This window comes from Protopterus annectens, chromosome 8.part0, assembly GCF_019279795.1.
Source record: "Protopterus annectens isolate FY-2018-M chromosome 8.part0, PAN1.0, whole genome shotgun sequence".
Lineage (NCBI taxonomy): Eukaryota > Metazoa > Chordata > Ceratodontiformes > Protopteridae > Protopterus > Protopterus annectens.
Window position 1 is genome coordinate 1404911174 of NC_056741.1, and position 20825 is coordinate 1404931998.

Here is a 20825-nt window from a genome sequence, read left to right on the forward strand (position 1 = left end):
GCACCAGCACCTATGATGTTGTAAGGGCTCTTAATTCCTCACACTGAGCAAATAATATGATTTGGTGGTATGCAGGGAAGAATGACTTATGGTATGCAGGGAAGAATGACTTATGAAACTAGATCCGGAGAGACATGCCAGATCTCATTATGTATACGTTGGATGTGGGCATAACTTTAGCCCTGAATGGCATCAAACTTACACCCAGAATGATACTTAAATAAAAAACAAAATAAAAAACAAGGCAAAAAACTTCAATAATTGGTTAAGTAGTAATAGCACTTATCATTCTGGAAGGATCCAGTATGTGTCAGCTTAGAGCAAGATGGAAGACAGGCCAACTTGCTTTGCTAGATATGGTCTACACCTCTTGTCCCATAGCTTCCATTAACTGGCCAAAGCCTTTGGTACCCTCTTTATGCCTTTTTAGGGCATGCCTGATTATGGGACATTCCAAAATTGTAAATAGTGGCATTGCAAATCCTAATTCTAAACACATCAAGGATGCTTTTCTCATTGCTAGGCATCTTTAACAACAAAATGCCTAAGCGTGAGGTAGTGTTCTTCATTTTGGAGATGGAAGGTTGAGAGCTACAGTGCTGCCCCTACACTGAAATTAGGTCTCAGCTACAACACAGACACAGAAGTATTCCAGATGAGAAACAGTCTCAAGATCAGGAACTGTAAGGAACATGAATCTAAGAGTCAAAATGAGGAACATTTCTCATAATGAGATACACTTGAGAGGTATGCTTGGAAGGTTTGGTTAAGGTATTGAGTAGCCTCCTCCAACAGAAGTCTTTGTAATCAAGTGTTTGTCTACCCATCTACAAATTTCCAGAATCCTCGCATGTTATTCAATATTCAACCAAACAGTTACATCTCTAACTGTTACGTTTATGCTAATATGTAATAATCATTTTGTATACATTAATTTCATCCTGTGCTAGCTGCTACACTAACAATCTGAGCTCAATCAAATATTTCATCATCGTAATATTGGGTCTATATCAAAACACTGAAGTATTAAAACTTTGAATGTTCTGATATCTAACACTAGTCAGCAAACGCTAAGTATAGCGAAGCTGCAGAACAGCAAATTCTTTCCTCGGGAAAGAATCTGGTTGTCCGTTTTTGTGGCTTCGCTATTCTTAGCGCTGTGGTGGAAAGTTATGGGTTGGGTTCAGGTAAGTGTGCAACTGTTTGTACATTAGGGTTAGGGGCGGGTTAAGTAAGTTAGGGTTAGGGGGCGTGTGTGCGATACTGACAGACTTGAGGGTTAGGGGCGGTATAAGTGAGTTAGGGTTAGGGCGCGGGTTAGGTGAGCGTGCAATAGTGACGCACCTTAGGTTATGGTTTGGGTAAGTGGGTAGATAGTAGTGTATGTTTAGTTTAGTATAGCGTTAGATGTAGGAATTTAAGTGTATGTATATGGTTGCTGCTTGTTTGATGTGCTTGTGTTGTGTGTGTGTGTTTCAGAGCAGTGAATTTTTTCCCAAAAAATTTGTTGTTCTGAATGTTCGATATTTTCATGTTTAGATGTTTTGGGGGCGATGAAATAGTGTTCGCTATTTTCATCTTTCGATAACGTGATCTAAATGTGTAATATTCACTTTATTGCAGCACTGTACTACTTTACTATAGTAACAGGTGATATTAAATCGGGTAAAGCACTTTACCACTTCATAAAACATTTTAATTGTAGTAATCTATTAGCTTATGCAACTTGCATAATTAATGAAAATATAAATCTGTTCAACAATTTGGTTAATTGACAGAAAGTGCTACAGACTCATTTCTACTAGTTCAGGAAGCTATGTCCCAGATAATGGCATCTTTTACTTGAGAGGACAACCTTGGACTACACTCATTATTTACTTCTTGTGTTTGGACTCTATGTTCACAGGTGTATACTAGACTAACGACCACTAGGGCCCTTATAAGCCTAGCCGTGCAACCCAAATCGGGCCCACAAATTTGATTTACACAGGGGTAATTTACTGACTGCCTCTGTCCATCAGAGACATAAGTGCCAGACCAGGGGTGAATTTCTCATTACCCATCTACTGGTCCAAATTGTGCTTAAATAGAGTTAGGGAGGAACACTGCTTCACACAGGTGGGAAGCCTGTTGCAGAGAATGCAAATTCTCTGAGAAACACATCTGTCTCTTCATCATGTCCTATTTATGTCACCAGCAAAATTCAGGTTTTTTGAACTAGCAGTTTGGATGCTGTCTGTTTTCTGGATGTGCAAAAGGTTCATTGAAACAGGGCCTAGTAATGCCTTGTGTGCTAGGCAAGGATCACCTTTCGGTAATCTATATAATACAGATTGAAGAGACAGGGCTTTGAGGCAATCAGCTTAAGACATTTTGTTTACTCCCTGTACTCTTTTTGTAAGGAGCCTTTGTGGATGTTCCAGTTGCTGCATGTGTCAGGTACATACCAAAAGGGTCATTACGCTCTATGATGAGTCTCATGTGGGCTGAGTACAGTGGTACAATGACTACTTTATATCTAGATGCCATGCCCTTACATATACACTGAGAAACATAAATGAACTTTCTTACTACCTTGGATACATGCTGTTCAAAAGTTAGGTCATTATCTACGTGTTCTTAGAACCTTGACTAGTGAATCGACTTGTAGGGGGTGCTCATTTAGTTAGCCTGGGTGGCAGACTTCCCAAAAGGTACAATAATGTACTTGCTGATATTGAGTTTTAAGCCATGGCTTTGGCACAAAGCATTTGTCTGCGTTAGACCTTCTTAAAGTGTGTTCTTATCTTGGAGGGATACAATGATTCTCCCAATTTGCAATGATCTGCAAACTTGGTCAGTCAGCAGCCTTTGACACTAGCTTTGACCTCTGAAAAGTAAACGCCAAAGAGGAGTGGGCCCAGTACAGAGCCCTGAGGGACTTCACTGGTGACTTACCTCTTTGTGGAGGTGGCATCACCTATCCTAACCTGCTGGGTTCTATATGTGAGCTAGCGAGCTATCCAGCATCTTATAAAGGGGTTTATGCCTAGTTCAGTTAGTTGGTTGACAATACCAGAGTGGGGTATTGTTTATCAATTGCTTTAGTCAAATTTAGGGAGGCAGTATGCACTGTTTTCCCCTCATCCACTACCATAGTGACCTTCTCTTGGTCATTCACCAGGTTTAGTAAGCATGACCTTACTTTCACAAAACCAGACTAGGATGGATCTAGTGTCTGGAGTTAACCTATATCCTTGTTGATAATTTCCATAATTATTCTTTCAACAGATTTACAAATAAGACTACTTAGACAATGGGCCCATAGTTTCCAGGACCTGTTGAAAGTAGTCTCTTATGAAAGGCGATAACTGTCCCATTCCTCCATTCTCGTGGCGCAAAGCCTGTTTTAAGACTACAGTTAAACAGTGACTCCAGAGATCCTAATTAGTTGTATTTTAGACTGTTAAGAAGGCATCCTGGGATGTTACTGGGGCCCACTGAGACTGTGATCTTGGCTTTAGCGAGCACAGCCAGTACATGCGCCCTAGTTTTAGTTGAAGGGGTTGAGTGTGATGGTACTTCTTGTGGGATGGCTGGGGGTGGGGGGTAAAGTTGGAATTGAATTTGTCTACTAACATGTTTGCTGTACTGCCAGGCTCGGTAACTGTGGTACCATTAAACAACAGTTCAGCACATTGCTGTGTGATGCCCTTGAGGTTTCCGACATAGCTGAAGGCCTCATGGTTATCTTTTACCTGGAAAGCTATTTTAACTTCAAAGTTGGCTTTATTTGACCAAATTGACTCTCTTAGTTGTCCATTTAGTTTGATGAGAAAGTTTCTATCTTTACGGGTATTACCCTTCCTGATTTTTTGCCATAATTTATTTTCCTTTTCTTGTATATCCTGTTTAATTTGGGATGCCACCAGAGTGGTTTGTTTCCTGGGCTAGTGCTGGGCTTATTCTGGTAGGTACAGCAGCCTCTATGCAGCCATTGGCATGGTTGCACAGAGTTTGAGAGAAATTCAGCATAGGCTGCTGTGTTCTTGGGGTTTGGAGGGGCACTGAATTTTAATAAACCATCATCTTATGGAAGGTCAATTTCCTTGGAATGGTTCCCAACTGTTACTGACGTTACTGGGGTTAGAGAGTTGATTTTGATTTCACAGGAAACAGCTTTATAGCCGACCTTACCAGGGAGGACGACACACTAAGGGGGGTTAGCATTCTCCCATGTTTGTGAGTACAAGGTCCAGTACGTTGGAAACTCTAGTGGGCATTTTCATTATTTGGTTAGGGGTGTTCGTATTTATGAAGTCCAGGAATCTCTGTGCCTGCAGATTTCAGATTGTGTTAGATTCTCATTCTACAGAAGGGTAATTAAACTCTCCTTTGAGTAGGATGTTAAGTTGGATGGTAAGCGTCTCCACTAGGTCCAAGTATGCATTGTGAGCTTCTTTAGACATGGAGGATGACCTATAGCTGCCTAGGATATGGTACAGGATTTTGTCTATGGTTATCTGCAGTTGAAGAAACTCCAGCATGTCATCCTGTTTGGCCAACCTAGAGGTATGCCTGTTATTCATGTATATTGAGACACCAACACCTTTATCTCTTGTCTGTGCATCAACTGGTCTAAAAGTGTGGAAAGCACAGAAACCTTGCACTTCCGGGGTACTCTCTACAACTTTAAACGATATCTTAGTAACAGCAAAGATATATATTCTCAAGTTTGACGAGGGCTTGCAGTAAGTGTAATTTTATATTTTTAGGCTGCTGGCATAATTTAGTAACACACTGAAGTTCAGTTGAGCTGATTTTGCTATTTTGGTAGGTCTGTCAATTTGGCACTGCCTAAAAAAAGCACTATGGGGTATATAAAGGTTTAGATAATACTCAAAAGTCTAGAAGGGAAAGGTGCAGACCATCCTTAGCAAAGTAACATGGTATGTTAACCATGTCTTCCCAAGTTGACAAATTACGACAGGGGGCACAGACAAGAGGCACAGTCTTATAAAACCACAAAAGGAAAAGGTTACAGGGAAAATTCACAGAAAAATAAGACTAGTTAGAGGGATCCACTCAAATAAAGCTAATATTGGAGTTCTTTTAGAAACTTTAGCTTAATGCCTCAGTGGAGTGTAGGGCAGACGCAAAGAACAGGGGAACAGAAAGGGAGTGGAATGCAACTTCTCTGAGCTGCAGGTTAGAATTTCAGAAACTTTAGCTTAATGTCCCAGTGTGGAATGAGGCAGACACAAGGAAAGTACAATTGTGTACACTTACCATAAATGTAGATGTTCGAGTGTATTCACTGTTGCAGTCATTACATTTGGGTAATCTGCTGGCAGTTTGCCCTCAGTCAGCCTGGTTAACAAAGTCTTGGGTCCTGTTTCGGTTGCTGTCCCTTCTTCCATGACGTCAGGGGTATAAAACGTGAAGCCGACTCCATTGCATCAGTTTTTCTTGCCCCAGATGTCAGGTGTTCCCCAAATGGAGAGCCAAATATTTTAAGTAATTAAAAAAACAAAAATATACCTCCAAACAAAAGCAAATACAACAAAATGGCTTTTAAGCATAGTAAAGGAAAGAAGAGGTATAATAAGAGAAAAAACAGGGGGTTGGAGGGAGGGTAACCAGGACTGCAACAGTGAATACACTCGAACATCTACATTTATGGTAAGTGTACACAACTGTACTATGTTCTTCATGTTTCACTGTTGCAGTCATTACATTTGGGTAGATTCCCAATGCTATGGTTGGGAGGATGGATTTATACAGCATCAGGACCAGGTATAAGGCCCTGCAGGACAGCAGAGGAAAAGCCAGCTCTGGATTTAGAGAAGAAAGGTAAATGGTAATGTTTGGTGAACGTATGAACTGAGCTCCAGGTAGCAGCTTCTAGAATGTCTCTGGTAGGAATACCTCTGAGAAAGGCTGTAGAAGTAGATGCAGCCCTGGTGGAATGAGATCTGATCCCCTGGGTGATAGATTTACCATGGTGCATATAGCAGAAACAAATACAATGGCTTATCCATTTGGAAATAGTCTGCTTTGAAATACCCTTTCCCTCTGCCCCTGCAGCAAATGCCACCAGTAGTTGTTCAGATTTTTTTTTTGAGATTTTGTCCTGTTTAAGTAAAATCTAAGTTGTCTGGTCACATCCAATGAATGCAGAATCCGTTCCCCCTTGCTCTGTGGATTGGGAAAGAAAGTTGGCAATTGAATACTCTGATTAAGAGCCACACTGGATACCACACCATAGGCATGAAGGATGGATTGGTCCTGAGAGACACCCTGTCCGCATAAAAAAATAATAAAAGGCTCCACTGCCATAAGAGCCTATAATTCAGAAATCCTTCAAGCTGAAGTGACTGCTAAAAGGAAAGCTGTTTCCAGGAGAGAAATTTTAAGTCTGCAGTAGCAGCTGGCTCAAAAGGAGGGAGAGTGAGTTTTTTCAATATACAACTGAGGTCCCAGGCAGGGGTTGGAGCTCTCCTGAATGGTCTTAAGTTTCTGGCCCCTCTGAGATACTGCTTTAGCAGAGGATGAGAGAACAGAGGAGGAGTTTTGTTGTACTGACCTGAAATGGCTGAGGCATGGATTTTTATGGAAAAAAGGACAGGCCCTTGTGAAGCATCTCAGCTAAATATTGCAAAATCTGAGGAAGACTGGGCACCATTGTGCTTATCCCTTGTGAATGATTCCAGGCACAGGATCTTTTCCATTTGTCATCATAAGAATTTCTAGTACTAGGCCTTCTTGTCTCCAAAATGACACCCATCACAGGTTTGCCGAGGGATGCCAAGGGTGAATTTAGGTGATTAGCCATGCTGCGAGATTCAAAGTTTGGAGCCGAGTGTGCAGAATTTGGTTGTTCTGCTTTGACAGTAAGTGAGGTGTCTGAGGCAGGTGCCATGGTGGAGGGTGTGACACATTACGCAGGAGTGGGTAGCAGTGTTGGCAAGGCCAATCTGGAGCAATCAAAATCATCTTTGGTCTGTCCTGTCTGACTTTTAGTAGAGCTTTGGAGAGCAGAGGCAGAGGGGGAAAGGCATAGACTGATAGGTTTTTCCAGCTGAATGAAAGAGCATCCACTTTCCAGGCTTTTCTTTGATGAGTTCTTGTGCAAAACTTGTTCAACTGATAGTTCTGGGGTAAGGCAAAAAGATCCATGTCTGGACTCCCTCATTTGCGTGCCAACATGTTGAAAATCCATGGTTCCAGTTTCCATTCGTGTAGGTCTATGAGATTTCTGCTTAGTCCGTCTGCCAGAGTATTCAGCTTTTCTGGCAGGAATTGAGCTTGTAGTTGAATTTGACATGTTCCACAATGCCATGGCTAGTCTGTAAAGGGGGTAGGAGTGGGTACCCCCTGCTTGTTTATGTACCACATAACTGTGGTGTTGTCTGTCTTTATCATTAATTGTCCTGGATGAAGGTAGTCCTTGAAGGCTGCCAGTGCATTCTGTATGAAGGTGCATTTGACTTGGGCTCCATTTGCCTTGAATGCACTTCCCTGCCAGATGAGCCCCCCAAGCATAGCCTGATGCATCTGTAGTTAGGGTTTGGGTGGCAGGAGGTGGAGAGAATGGCAGTCCCTTGTTTTGGTGGCAGGCCTCGGCCCACCATAGGTACTCTAGTTGCAGGCAAGGTATGACAGGAATCATTGTTTCCAGGCTGTGACAATGTTGACTCCATAAACTCTAAGTACCACTGAAGTTTCCTCATATGCAGTCTTGCATATGGAATTAAAAGTATGCAGGAGGCCATGAACCCCAACGCTTGCAGAATTTGTCTTGCAGATAGCAGGGTTTTTGTGGCCACCTGTTTGAAGTAAGTCACCAAATAAATTTGCTTTTCTGGCATAAGGTAAGCCATCTGGGCAGTTGTATTCAAGCTTGCACCCAGGAATGTAATTTTTTTTAGAGGGTACCAGTTGTGATTTCTTTTCGTTTATGGTGCACCCTAGACAAGTTAGAACCTTTTTTACAAACGCCAGATGCTTTTGAACAATGTCCTTGTTTTCTGCCTGAATTAGACAATCGTCCAGGTATGGATATATTTGAATATTTCTTTGCCTGCAAAATGCAATTACTGGAGCCAGGCACTTTGTGAAGACCCTGGGCGCAGTAGATAAAGCTAAAGGGCAGTGCAGAGAACTGATAATGCGAGTAGCCTGCTTTGAAGCGGAGGTATCTTCTGCAAGATTCACTGACTGGGATATGCAGATAAGCCTCTTTTACGTCTAGAGTTACCAACCAGGCAACTTTGCCTAGCATAGAAAGTAACTGTTGAGTCAGCATCTTGAATTTTGGAATATCCAGAAATGTGTTTAGAGTATATAAGTCCAGAACTGGACACCATGATTTGTCTTTTCTGGGCACCACAAAAAGTCTTGAATATAAACCTTGTCCATTTTCTTCTTCTGGGACTGGTTGAATAGCTCCCATGTTCATGAGAGACAGTACTTGTTTCTGGGCCTCTGCCCACTGGTTTGGGGGCAGGTCTGGCCATCCGTTTGGGATTGACAACGTGTGGAAATGAAATCTGTATCCCTGGGAAACTATATTTAAAACCCATTTGTCCTGGGTTAGAAGTTGCCAGTTTCTTACATGAAGTGCCAGTTTTCCGCCCAAAGGGGCGGCTGAAAGGTAAGTGCTTGGTAAGTGCAGAGGGAAGTCATTGAGACTGCTTACCATAGGGAGGTGCCTTGTTGCTTAGGTTTGTAGGAGGAGAAGGCACCCCATTGTTTTGTTCTAAAAGTCCCTTGTGACTGAAACCTGAAGCCTTTGGAATGTCTGGGTTTGACTTGAGTGGCTCTCGAAGGAACTGGAAAGGACCAGTTCTTAGTAGGCCAGTGCCTACTAAATCTTGGAGGTTGCACCTGTAAGAAATATTTCACAGTTTGCATAGATTTAGCTTTATCTTCCATCTTTTTAAAAACTTCTTCAGCCTTATTACCAAAGAGACAGTCCTGTTGTAAAGGAGCATCCAACAATTTTGTTTTAACATGATCAGGCAGAGTTTGCTCTTTGAACCAAGCATGCCTTCTTAGCACAGAGCCAGTTACAGCAGCCCTGCAAGAGGCCTCCAAAGAATCAAAACCACATTGCAAAGTATGTTTTCCATCTTGTTCAGCTGAATGCAATAAATCCTGTAAATCTTTGTTTTCCACACAGTCAGAAATTAACATCATTTTCTGTTCAAGCAGTCCCATGATATGCTGCTGGTATTTAAGCATATGAAATTGACAGTTTAAAGCACTGATTGCCAAGGTTGCAGAAGTGTAAACCTTCTTACCCCATCTATCCAGCGCCCTGAAATCTCTATCAGAAGGGGTAGGATTTTTAACAGTAGAGGCCTTAATGCCTTTGGGACCCTGAGAAATGGTTTCAGGATCTGCAAAAGGATTTTTGAAAAGAAATTTGTGGGATTCAGGAGCCCTGTAGTATCTGCTTGGCTTACAAGGAGCTGGAGGCAGAGAATCAGGAGCCATACTAGATTCTGTAAAAACATCATCAACGATGTCTAGGACAGGAGGTATAGCCAAAGGCCTATGCTGAGGAAGAAGAAGAAAATCCCTAAGTCTCTTTTTAGATTCAGAGAAATCCTGACTTTCCCAGTGGAAATGTTCCCGTAAGGTATATAAAGTTTCCCCAAAAGAAAAATCCTCAGGGGGAGAAGCAGAAGGAATGGAATCTTCTGCATCAAAGTCCTCATAAGTATGTATAGACAAACCCTGTTCATTAGAAGAGTCAGAAGAAATAAAATCCTGTTCAGAAGATTCATAATCAATGTCTTGCCTAGGCCTCTTAGAAGGGGGGGGGGGGTTGGCTACCCCTGATCAGGGTAATTAAATCTTCAGCCATTTTGATCATTTGTTTTTTAGGCATAGGAGCCTGCAAACGTGGCCCAAGCATCAGTTTTTAGACATAGATGTATATTTTGGCCTTACTTTTGATGATGGCATTGGTTTAATATACAAATCTGTAGGCCTGAAAACACCCGCAGAAGCCGGTGCCTGCACAGCGGCTCTGGACCCATCTAAGGTAGAGACATCCGCGGGTTCAATACTTAAAGCATCTCGCAGCATACCGGACTCCAAATGGGTCTCAGTAGAGGCCTGCTATTCAAAAGTAGCAGGTATCAGGGGCTGCGAAAGCACCTCACTGAGTACCGGCAAACTAGCGACTGGCTTAGGAGAAGCGTTGTGGACCTTGACGGCCTGTTGTCTTTTTCTTTGCGTTTTTTTAGGTATTCCGGTAGTAGGATTGCTAACAGACGATATTTCTGGATAGTTAAATCGTGAGCCAAAATATTTAGAAGCAAAAATATACAGACGTTTAATAGTGCATTGACTAAATCTAGCACAAAACCGACAGCAAGGTACGTTGTAGTCAGGGCCTAGGCAAGGAATACAGTACAAATGAAAATCCTTATGAGGTATTTGCTTCCCACAAGTAATGCAATTTTTAACTTTTACTGACATCGGTAAGGAGCAAGAAAAAGTTTCCCCAGTGGGGTATTTAGCTTTTTAGTTGAAGACTTTGGTTCAGAAATTCGAAAACAAAAATTTCAGGAGTCGGCCGACCGGCACTTGCGAGCTGCTTCTGCTTTGGGCACCGCACGGCAAGAAAGACTGATGTAATCGCATCGGCTGCATGTTTTATATCCCTGACGTCATGGAAGAAGGGACAGCAATGAACGCAGGACTCAAGACTTTGTTAATCAGGCCGACTGAGGGCAACCTGCCAGCAGATTACCCAAATGTAATGACTGCAACAGTGAAACATGAAAAACATCAGGGGAAGAGAAAGGCATTACAATGCAACTTTAAGCATGTAATTGATAAGCAAAACATAAAACTGTATGATCAAAACTGGAACACCAGCAACTGAAAAGCAGTGAAGCACAAATCCTGGTTCAGAAAAACAATACTCTTATTACTGATTTCTACAAAAGCTTAAGGCATCAGACTATAGAAATTTACCAGTAACACTGTTTATGGAAAAATGCAGTAATAATTGATTAAATAAGGGTCAAATCTGCCAGCAGTCCACAGTTCTGCCACAACTGTGAATGAAACTATAAGACTAAGGTCCAGCAGAGTTTAAAATACAAACGGCTAGGTTTTGCAAGTAATTCTACTTGTGGAGACAGAAGTGCAATATAATGAATAAAGTACAGTTGTGTTCAATTAACATAAATGCAGATGTTCGAGTGTATTCACTGTTGCAGTCATCACCTGTGGGTTATCCCTGCTGTGGTGGCCCTCGGCCGGCCCGAATACTAGAGTCAATGTTTTTCTGCGTTGGCTGCTGTCACTTGCTGCCTGACGTCAGGTCGTCAGTGCTATAAAGGAAGGCAGCCGACGCCATTACATCAGTTTTTCTTGCCCTAACCAGTCAGAGGTCCAAGTAAATATGGTAAAGTGGTCCTGGTGGCTAAAAGCCACCGTTAGAAACTTATGTCTCCTTAAAGAAAGAAGATATAAGGGGAAGGAGGGTGGGAAACCAGGACTGCAACAGTGAAGACACTCAAACATCTACATTTACGGTAAGTGTACACAACTGTACTATGTTCTTCGTGTTTCACTGTTGCAGTCATCAGCTGTGGGAGGACTCCCAAAGCTGAGGAGAGGGATGGCAGGATTAGTAAGAGACCTAGGAATGGGTCAGCATGCCTTGCAGAACTGCAGAGGTAAACCCTGCCCTAGCCTTAGAAAATAGAGGTAGGTGGTAATGCTTGGTAAAGGTATGGACAGAAGTCCAGGTGGTAGCTTCCAGGGTGTCCTTGGTGGAAACTCTGCTGAGGAATGCTTTGGAAGTGGAGGTTGCCCTAGTGGAAAGGGTTCAAACAGACTTGGGGGGGGGGTTTCCCATGCAATCTGTTGCAAAAATGGATACAGTGTGATATCCATTTGGAAATGGTTTGTTTGGAAATGGGCTTCCCCTCTGCCGCTGGGGCAAAGCTGACAAGTAGTTGGTTTGTTTTCCTGAACGGTTCAGTATGGTCCAGATAGTATCTGGGCTGTCTGTGCATGTCTAGTGAGGGAAGAATTCTTTCCCCCTTGTTTTGAAGGTTAGGAAAGAATGTGGGTAGATGTATGGCCTGGTTGAGAGTTACATTAGATAGCACCTTGGGCTTAAAGGAGGGATTAGTCATCAGGGAGACCTTGTCTGCATGGAAGATGATGAAGGGCTCAATGGCCATCAGTGCCTGAAGTTCTGAAACCCTTCTGGTTGAGGTGACAGCTAGGAGAAAAGCAGTCTTCCAGGAGAGGTATCTTAGTTCTGCTGCAGCAGCAAGTTCGAAGGGTGGTAAAGTTATTTATTCCAAAACATAATTCCGGTCCCAGGCTGGAGTGGGTGGCCTTCTGGGAGGTCTGATATTACAAGCCCCTCTGAGGAATTGTTTAATCAAAGGATGGGAGAACAAGGGCTGTTTTGTATCAAAATGAGCTGAATTGGCTGAGGCATGGATTTTAATAGAGGAGAAGGAGAGGCCACTATTAAGTAGCTCCACTAGATAGTCAAGGATAAGAGGGATGGGAGATTGTGAGGTATTGCCCCCTTTGGACTGGCTCCAGGAGCAGAATCTCTTCCATTTGTCTGTGTAAGATTTTCTGGTGCTGGGCCTTCTGGCCTCTGTGATAATGTCTAGGACCCGTTTGCTTAACAGAGGCCCCTTGTTTGCCTTTAGAGTATTAGCCATGCTGATAGTTTGAGAGTCTGCAGGTCTGAGTGCAGCATTCCCATCCCCACCTGAGTTAAGAGGTCTGAAATCAGAGGAAGCTGCCTGGGAGGCTGTAAGGTCAGGCTGCGCAGTAAGTACCGATGTTGTCTGGGACAATCTGGAGCTATGAGGATGGCCTTTGGTCTCTCCTCCCTTATCTTGATCAGTACCTTGGGAATAAGAGGCAGAGGAGGGAATGCGTACACAAAGATTGCGTTCCAGGGGAAGATCAAGGCATCCACTTTGCACGTTAGGTGGTGATACTCCCTGGTACAGAATTTTTTCAGCTGATGGCTGAGATGCGAAGCAAAGAGATAATCCCCCGGAGTCCCCCATGTCTGAGTGATTTGTAAAAAGATTTTTCTCTGGAGCTGCCATTCGTGGGGGTCCAGTAAGTTTCTGCTTAAGTGGTCTGCCAGGGTGCTGTTGATCCCTGGTAGGTATTGGGCTATCAGGTGTAGTCCCATGGAAGAGGATGTCAGCCAGAGGTTCATGGCTAGCCTGCACAGAGGGTAGGACAGGGTCCTCTCCCTGCTTGTTGATGTACCACATTACTGAGGTGTTGTCTGTTCTGATAAGGAGAACCCCTGGCTTGAGATGGGGTTTGCAGGATGTCAGAGCCTTTTGTAGTGTCATCTTTTCCTTCTGGTTGATGTGTAATGGAAGGTGCTGGGCATCCCAAAGACTTTGGGTGCACCTGCCTTATAGGTGAACACCCCAAACTATATCTGAGGCGTCGGTGGTAATGGTCTGTCCGGCTGGCCGGAGGGTGAAGGTAAGACCCTTGTTCTGGCACAGGCCCTTGCCCACCAGAGAAACCTGGCCCTTATACAAGGGATCAGAGGTAGAGAGGTCTCTAGAGGTTGAGAGTGCTGACACCACAGGTTCTTTAGGCACCACTAAAGTTTTCTCACGTGAAGCCTGACCAGAGGAATTAGAAGGATGCAAGATGTCATGTACCTCAAGGCTTGCAGTAACTTCCTGGCAGTGAGGTGACGTCTGGAAGCCAGCTGGGTAAAATAGAAAGGCAGAAAGCTCTGCTTTTCTGGGGATAGGAAGGCCATTTGGGATACTGTGTCCAACAGTGCTCCCAAGAAAATGATCTTCCTGGAGGGTTTTGCCTTGATTTCTTCTAGCTGATGGTGTACCCTAAGGATGTTAGGACAGTTTTGACAAAGAGGGGTTCCATGAGGAACTTTTCTTTGTAATCTGCCTGAATGAGGCAGTTGTCCAAATAAGGGTAAATTTGTATATTTTTCTGTCTGCAAAAGGCTATGGCCAGGGCTAAGCATTTGGTGAACACCCTGAGAGCAGCAGATAAGCTATAGGTTAGCGCAGAGAACTGAAAGTGTTGTGAGCCTGCTCTGAAGCGAAGGAATTTCCTGCAGGACTTCCTTATGGGGTTGTGGCGGTAGGCATCTTTTAGATCTGAGGTAACCAGGCATTTTTTGTCAGCATAGGCAGCAGTTGCTGCAAAGTTAGCATTTTGACTTTGAGGACCACCAGGAAGGTGTTCAGAATGGATAGATCCAGGATGGGGCACCAAGTGTCCTCTTTTCTGTGAACAAGGAATAGTCTGGAAAAAAAGCCTTTGCCTGTTTGATCTGAGAGACAGGTTCTACTGCCCCTTGGGATATGAGAGTATGGACTTGTTTCAATGCCTCTGCCCACTGATTTGGAGGTAAGTTTGGGTACCCTCTTGGAATTGGGAGTTTGTTAAAGGAGAATTTGTATCCCTGAAAAATGATCTTTAAGACCCACTGGTCCTTTGTTATAGAAAGCCAATTTTTTTTTTTGCAGAGGGAGAGCCTTCCTCCTAGGTTTTGGTGAGTGAAAAGAGGGCGGGGGGGGGGGAGCCACTGAGAGTTTTTGCCATAGAGGGATGGCTTAGAACTCCCTGCCTTTGGGTGGTCTATCCCTGCGGGACTTACCTAGCCCCTGTCTGCTAGGTGCAAGAAAGGACCAGTGTTTTGAGGGAAATTCCTGCTGAACCTAGGAGGTTGTACCTGAAGGAAATCTTTTACTGTTTGCACAGATTTTGCTTCATCTTCCATCTTTTTAAGCACCTCTTCTGCTTTTACTCCAAACAAGCTGTCCTTATCCAAGGGTGTATCAAGTAATTTAGATTCGACATGATCAGGGAGAGGTTGTTCCTTCAGCCATGCATGTCTCTTTATGACAGATCCTGACACTGCTGCCCTGCATGATGCTTCTAGGGCGTCATATCCACAGTGTAATGAGTGTTTAGCCACTTCACAAATAGAGTGCAGTAAATCTGCTAACTCTTTCGAATTGGCACATTCAGGAAAGGTTGAAAACTTTTGTTTTAACAGTTCCAAAGTGTGCTGTTGATATTTTAACATATGGAACTGACAGTTCAATGCTCTGATAGCTAAAGTTGCAGGTGCATACTTTTTTACCCCATCTGTCCAGAGCTCTGGATTCCTTGTCAGAAGGAATAGGATTATTTGCAGAACTAGCCTTAGCTCCTTTTGGTCCCTGATTAATGACCTGCGGGTCTGCAGCAGGATTTCTGTACAGGTACTTGTGAGAATCCGGTACTCTGTAATACCTTGCAGGTTTTCTGGGAGCAGGTGGGCGGGTGTCAGGAGTTAAACTGGATTCATGGAAGACATCATCAACCACCTCTAAGATTGAAGGAATGGCCAAGGGTCTGTGCTGGGGCAGGTCTAGAAACTCTCTTAGTCTTTTCTTAGAGGGTGTGAAGGGTTTCCCCAAAGGAAAGATCTTCTGGTGGGGCGGCAGAAGGAATGGATTCCTCTGCATCTGAATCCTCATAAGCAGTCAGAGGTTGTTGTTCCTCTTCAAAATCTGAATAATCAGACTTCTCAGAATCCTTTTTTGTCAGTATTTCAGCAGACAGGTCTCTTTTCCTTTTAGAAGGTGTGGCCTGACTACCCCTGATAAGGGTGATAAAATCCTCTGCCATTTTAAGCATTTGAGCTTAGGGTGGTGGGGCAGGAGTACAATGGTGGCTAGAAGTTTTCCTAGGAGTGGCCTTGCCTTTAGGCCTAAGAGTATCCATAGGTCTGACAGATATCGCAGTCGGAGGACAAGACGCCGGTTTTTGTCTAGATTCAGTAGTGCAAAAAACCTCCTCGGAAGCCGGTGCCTACGTCGTGGCTCCAAACCCAACCAAGGCAGAGACAACCAAAAGCTCGGAAGACAAAAAAGATTTCTGCGGCATACCAGACTCTGAAAGGGTCTCAGTAGATGCCTGCGAAGGTATCGAATCAGGCATTAGGGGCTGCGAAGTCGCCTCACTGAATCTCGGAGAACTGATGACCTGCTTAGTTAGTAATAGAGTTGTCAGAAGGCTTAGCCTTGTGTGGTCTGTCTCTATCTTTATCCTTACATTTTTTCAGAATGTCTACGGACTGTTGGCTGACAGACGCCATTTCAGAATACGAAGACAGAAGACGAAAATACCTGGCTGTAATAAGAGATCTACAACGAATGGTTCTCGCGTTAAAGAGGGCACAGAACCAGCAACGGGGATGTTGTGGTCTGGGCCTAAACAAGTGACGCAGTATGAATGGAAGTCTCGGTGTGGTATTTGCTTTCCACAGGCGAGACCACTGTTAAATTTTTCGGTAGCAACCAACCGGCACACTTGTGAACTGCTTCTGCTACAGGCTCTACTGCAAGAAAGACTGATGGAATGGCATCGGCTACCCTCCTTTACACCACTAACGACCTGACGTCAGGCAGCAAGCGACAGCAGCCAATGCAGAACAACACTGACTCTGGTATTCGGACCAGCCGAGGGCTACCACAGCAGGATAACCCACAGGTGAAGACTGTAAGAGTGAAACACAAAGACCATCTGGAATCTTCCCACAACTGCATCTAAATGAATCTCTTACAATCTAATGCAATTTAACTTAGTTCGGTAACTGACTATGATTAGCATTTTTTTAAATCCTGCTATCTACTATCAATATTTTGTCGCCTTCAACATGTTTTAACTTGTATAACTTGCTCAATGTCTAACTCTTCCTCTTACTTTAAACAATTGTGTCTTTTACGTATTTGTTATATGTGGAGCTTTTCTCCCTGGTCCTCCACTGAAAATGGGCTCACTTAGGCCCAGTGGAGCATCCCAGTAAACAAACAAATAAATAAATAAATAACACTAAGGCTCTATAACAAAGAAAAATGTAAACAAACATGGAAAAGGCAAAAGCAACTTAAATGTTTAAGCAGAATCGAAACAAAAGTGTTTTTTCTCTTTCCTTTTTGATTAAAAGCTTGTTATTCACAGTTCAAGTCTTTCTACACCTCTCCAAGTTTTTCATAAAGATGTAAAAAGCAAGGTGAGGCCGATGCCAATAAGGAGATGAAACAGATTCCAAACCAAAACTTGCAGGTACTAACCAACACCAAAAAGCCACAGAAAAGACTCTGTAACCACCTATTTCACGAACACTGCTTTATTGTTGACCTAGGTTTCGTCCTTACGAACTTCTTCAGAATACAATCTATCATTCTACCTCACTCTTTTATACATTGCTGATTATTCAATAATCATTCAATTATTAACCTAATTTCCCGCCATACATTCTTAAAAGGGAAATGGCATTGTTTAAAACTTTGTCATTTAAATACAACACATATTAATACATCACTACTTCATGTGTACTTTGACTAAATCATTGTTACATTTATATACTTAAAATTAACTTACAAAGCATCCAAGTAATCAATTTGTAAGTTATATATGTGCTTATTCTACCAAATATATACAAAAAATCATTATGAATAATGTATTGATCCTATATGTGATAATAATATTCTATATATGTACTATCATGAATATACTTAATTGGAACCTATTTGTTGTTAGGTGTTCCTATGTGAATATTTATTGTACCATGAAATCTATATATAAATTGTGATAAAAATATATATATATATATATATACTACTGGTATATTTGATTGTTATCAATTGACTTAATGGAGTATATGATGTGCATATATCTTATTTGAAACAATTAATGTGTGTATATTATTGTATATGTATAGTATACAACCTATTAATTATTAAATTCATGATATTATGTATGTCCATAATTTATTCCAATAATTTGATCTTATTATATTGTTTATTAATATGTTTATTGAAATATATATATATATATATATATATAATACAATGTATATAGTTGGTATTGTATATCATGTATTATATATTCTATTCAATTTTAATACTGGCATTATAGTCATATATTCGTTTATACCCGGAGGTATACATGAATTTAGTAATATTTGCCATTTTAGTTCTTCCATATCCAAGTGATGAATAGTAATCCTACCTTGTAAGTCATGTTTAATTTGAGTTACGACCATAAATTTAAAAGTATGATCTTTGTATTCCATAATGTGTCTTGCTAAAGCATTACTATTTTTCTGATGTTGGATATCTAATAAGTGCTCTTTAATTCGTTCTCTAAATTTTCTTTTCGTTTTTCCCACGTAAAAGGCCTTACATTGTTGACACAAGGCTATGTATACTATATTCATTGTTTGACAGTTATAATGCCCATATATTTTTATGTTACATTCATTAATCATCATATTAGTACCTGTTTCATGAATATAACTACATGTCCTACATGTTCCACATCTAAAATTTCCATTTCTTGCACTTGTGTATTTTCCAGTATTTCTTTTATTTTCTAATATGTTTTTAAAGGAAGGACTCTTCTTATATACAAATTTTATTATTCCAAAAAATATTTGTCTCCCGATTTTATCATTAACAAAGAAATCCCAATTTCTCTTAATAATGTGTTCTATATCTTTGGAACAATCATCAAATTTGATGATATATAATGGGATGTTATTATAAGATTGTTCATCCATTATATCTTCATTATTGATTGATATTGCACCAGTTTTTAAAATTGCCGTATATATTCCATTTTTTCTTTTATTTATTACTTCTTCATATATTTCAACACAAAATTGTTCTGGGTATCCCCTATTAATGAATAATTGCATGATGTATTTCATTTCTTCTAAGAAATCAACTTCTTCACTGACCATTCTGGCTGCCCTGACCATCTGCCCTTTAATTATGGCTTTTTTCTGATGGCCAGGGTGCCAGCTATCAAAATGCAAGTACGCATTTGAAAATGTAGGTTTTCTATGTATTTTTGTGTTCAAATTGTTTGTTTGTTTGTCATGTGTTATATCTACATCCAGGTAGTTAATATTGTTTTCTTGGACATTATAAGTAAATTTCAGAAATTTTACTGTATTATTGATATACTTTAAGAATGTATCCAATATGTTTATATTGTTATTTGGATTCCATATGATAAAAATATCGTCCAAATATCTGGTGTACATAATTAGATGTTCACGAAACTCTGTTGTAAATAAATAGTTATGTTCCCAATAACTCATTATTAAATTTGCATACATGGGGGCACAAGGCTACCCCACTGATTTGTTGATAATAGCTACCTTCGAAGAATATATAATTATTATTAAGTACTATTTCCATTAAATTTACTAATATATTAAAAACCTCCTCGGAAGCCGGTGCCTACATCGTGGCTCCAAACCCAACCAAGGCAGAGACAACCAAAAGCTCGGAAGACAAAAAAGATTTCTGCGGCATACCAGACTCTGAAAGGGTCTCAGTAGATGCCTGCGAAGGTATCGAATCAGGCATTAGGGGCTGTGAAGTCGCCTCACTGAATCTCGGAGAACTGATGACCTGCTTAGTTAGTAACAGAGTTGTCAGAAGGCTTAGCCTTGTGTGGTCTGTCTCTATCTTTATCCTTACATTTTTTCGGAATGTCTACGGACTGTTGGCTGACAGACGCCATTTCAGAATACGAAGACAGAAGACGAAAATACCTGGCTGTAATAAGAGATCTACAACGAATGGTTCTCGCGTTAAAGAGGGCACAGAACCAGCAACGGGGATGTTGTGGTCTGGGCCTAAACAAGTGACGCAGTATGAATGGAAGTCTCGGTGTGGTATTTGCTTTCCACAGGCGAGACCACTGTTAAATTTTTCGGTAGCAACCAACCGGCACACTTGTGAACTGCTTCTGCTACAGGCTCTACTGCAAGAAAGACTGATGGAATGGCATCGGCTACCCTCCTTTACACCACTAACGACCTGACGTCAGGCAGCAAGCGACAGCAGCCAATGCAGAACAACACTGACTCTGGTATTCGGACCAGCCGAGGGCTACCACAGCAGAATAACCCACAGGTGAAGACTGTAAGAGTGAAACACAAAGACCATCTGGAATCTTCCCACAAGTGCATCTGAATGAATCTCTTACAATCTAATGCAATTTAACTTAGTTCGGTAACTGACTATGATTAGCATTTTTTTAAATCCTGCTATCTACTATCAATATTTTGTCGCCTTCAACATGTTTTAACTTGTATAACTTGCTCAATGTCTAACTCTTCCTCTTACTTTAAACAATTGTGTCTTTTACGTATTTGTTATATGTGGAGCTTTTCTCCCTGGTCCTCCACTGAAAATGGGCTCACTTAGGCCCAGTGGAGCATCCCAGTAAACAAACAAATAAATAAATAAATAACACTAAGGCTCTATAACAAAGAAAAATGTAAACAAACATGGAAAAGGCAAAAGCAACTTAAATGTTTAAGCAGAATTGAAACAAAAGTGTTTTTTCTCTTTCCTTTTTGATTAAAAGCTTGTTATTCACAGTTCAAGTCTTTCTACACCTCTCCAAGTTTTTCATAAAGATGGCTTTACTTGTTCTTCTGTTTTAGAGGTCAACTCTTGTGGATCTTTAGAACTTTAAATGATCATTGACACCATTGTATTCTTACTTAGCTGTAAACTGGGCTGTGTTAGTGTTTCCAAGTGCTTTTGTGCTACCCTTCCTGATAACTCAATCTTCCACAATTGCACTGTTCCAGTTTCAGGATGTGCTTAGTTCAGCAGGCTAATGGCCTGACGATGCTGAGTTCTTTTGCTACTGATAGTTTCATTTCCACATTCACTAATTCTACACTTTTGAGCTTCAGCTGCTCCAGCAATATTATGGGGATTTGGTTTTGGTTTTGTTTCCTGTGCGGCGCT

General features: G+C 41.6%; 1 protein-coding gene across 2 annotated transcripts in view; it reads right to left on the bottom strand.

Moving 5' to 3' along the window:
• The window catches only part of ALG9 (ALG9 alpha-1,2-mannosyltransferase), a 2405363-nt gene that overhangs the window by 2068351 nt on the left and 316187 nt on the right, over positions 1-20825 (bottom strand). The gene's annotated exons all lie outside the window — the stretch shown is intronic.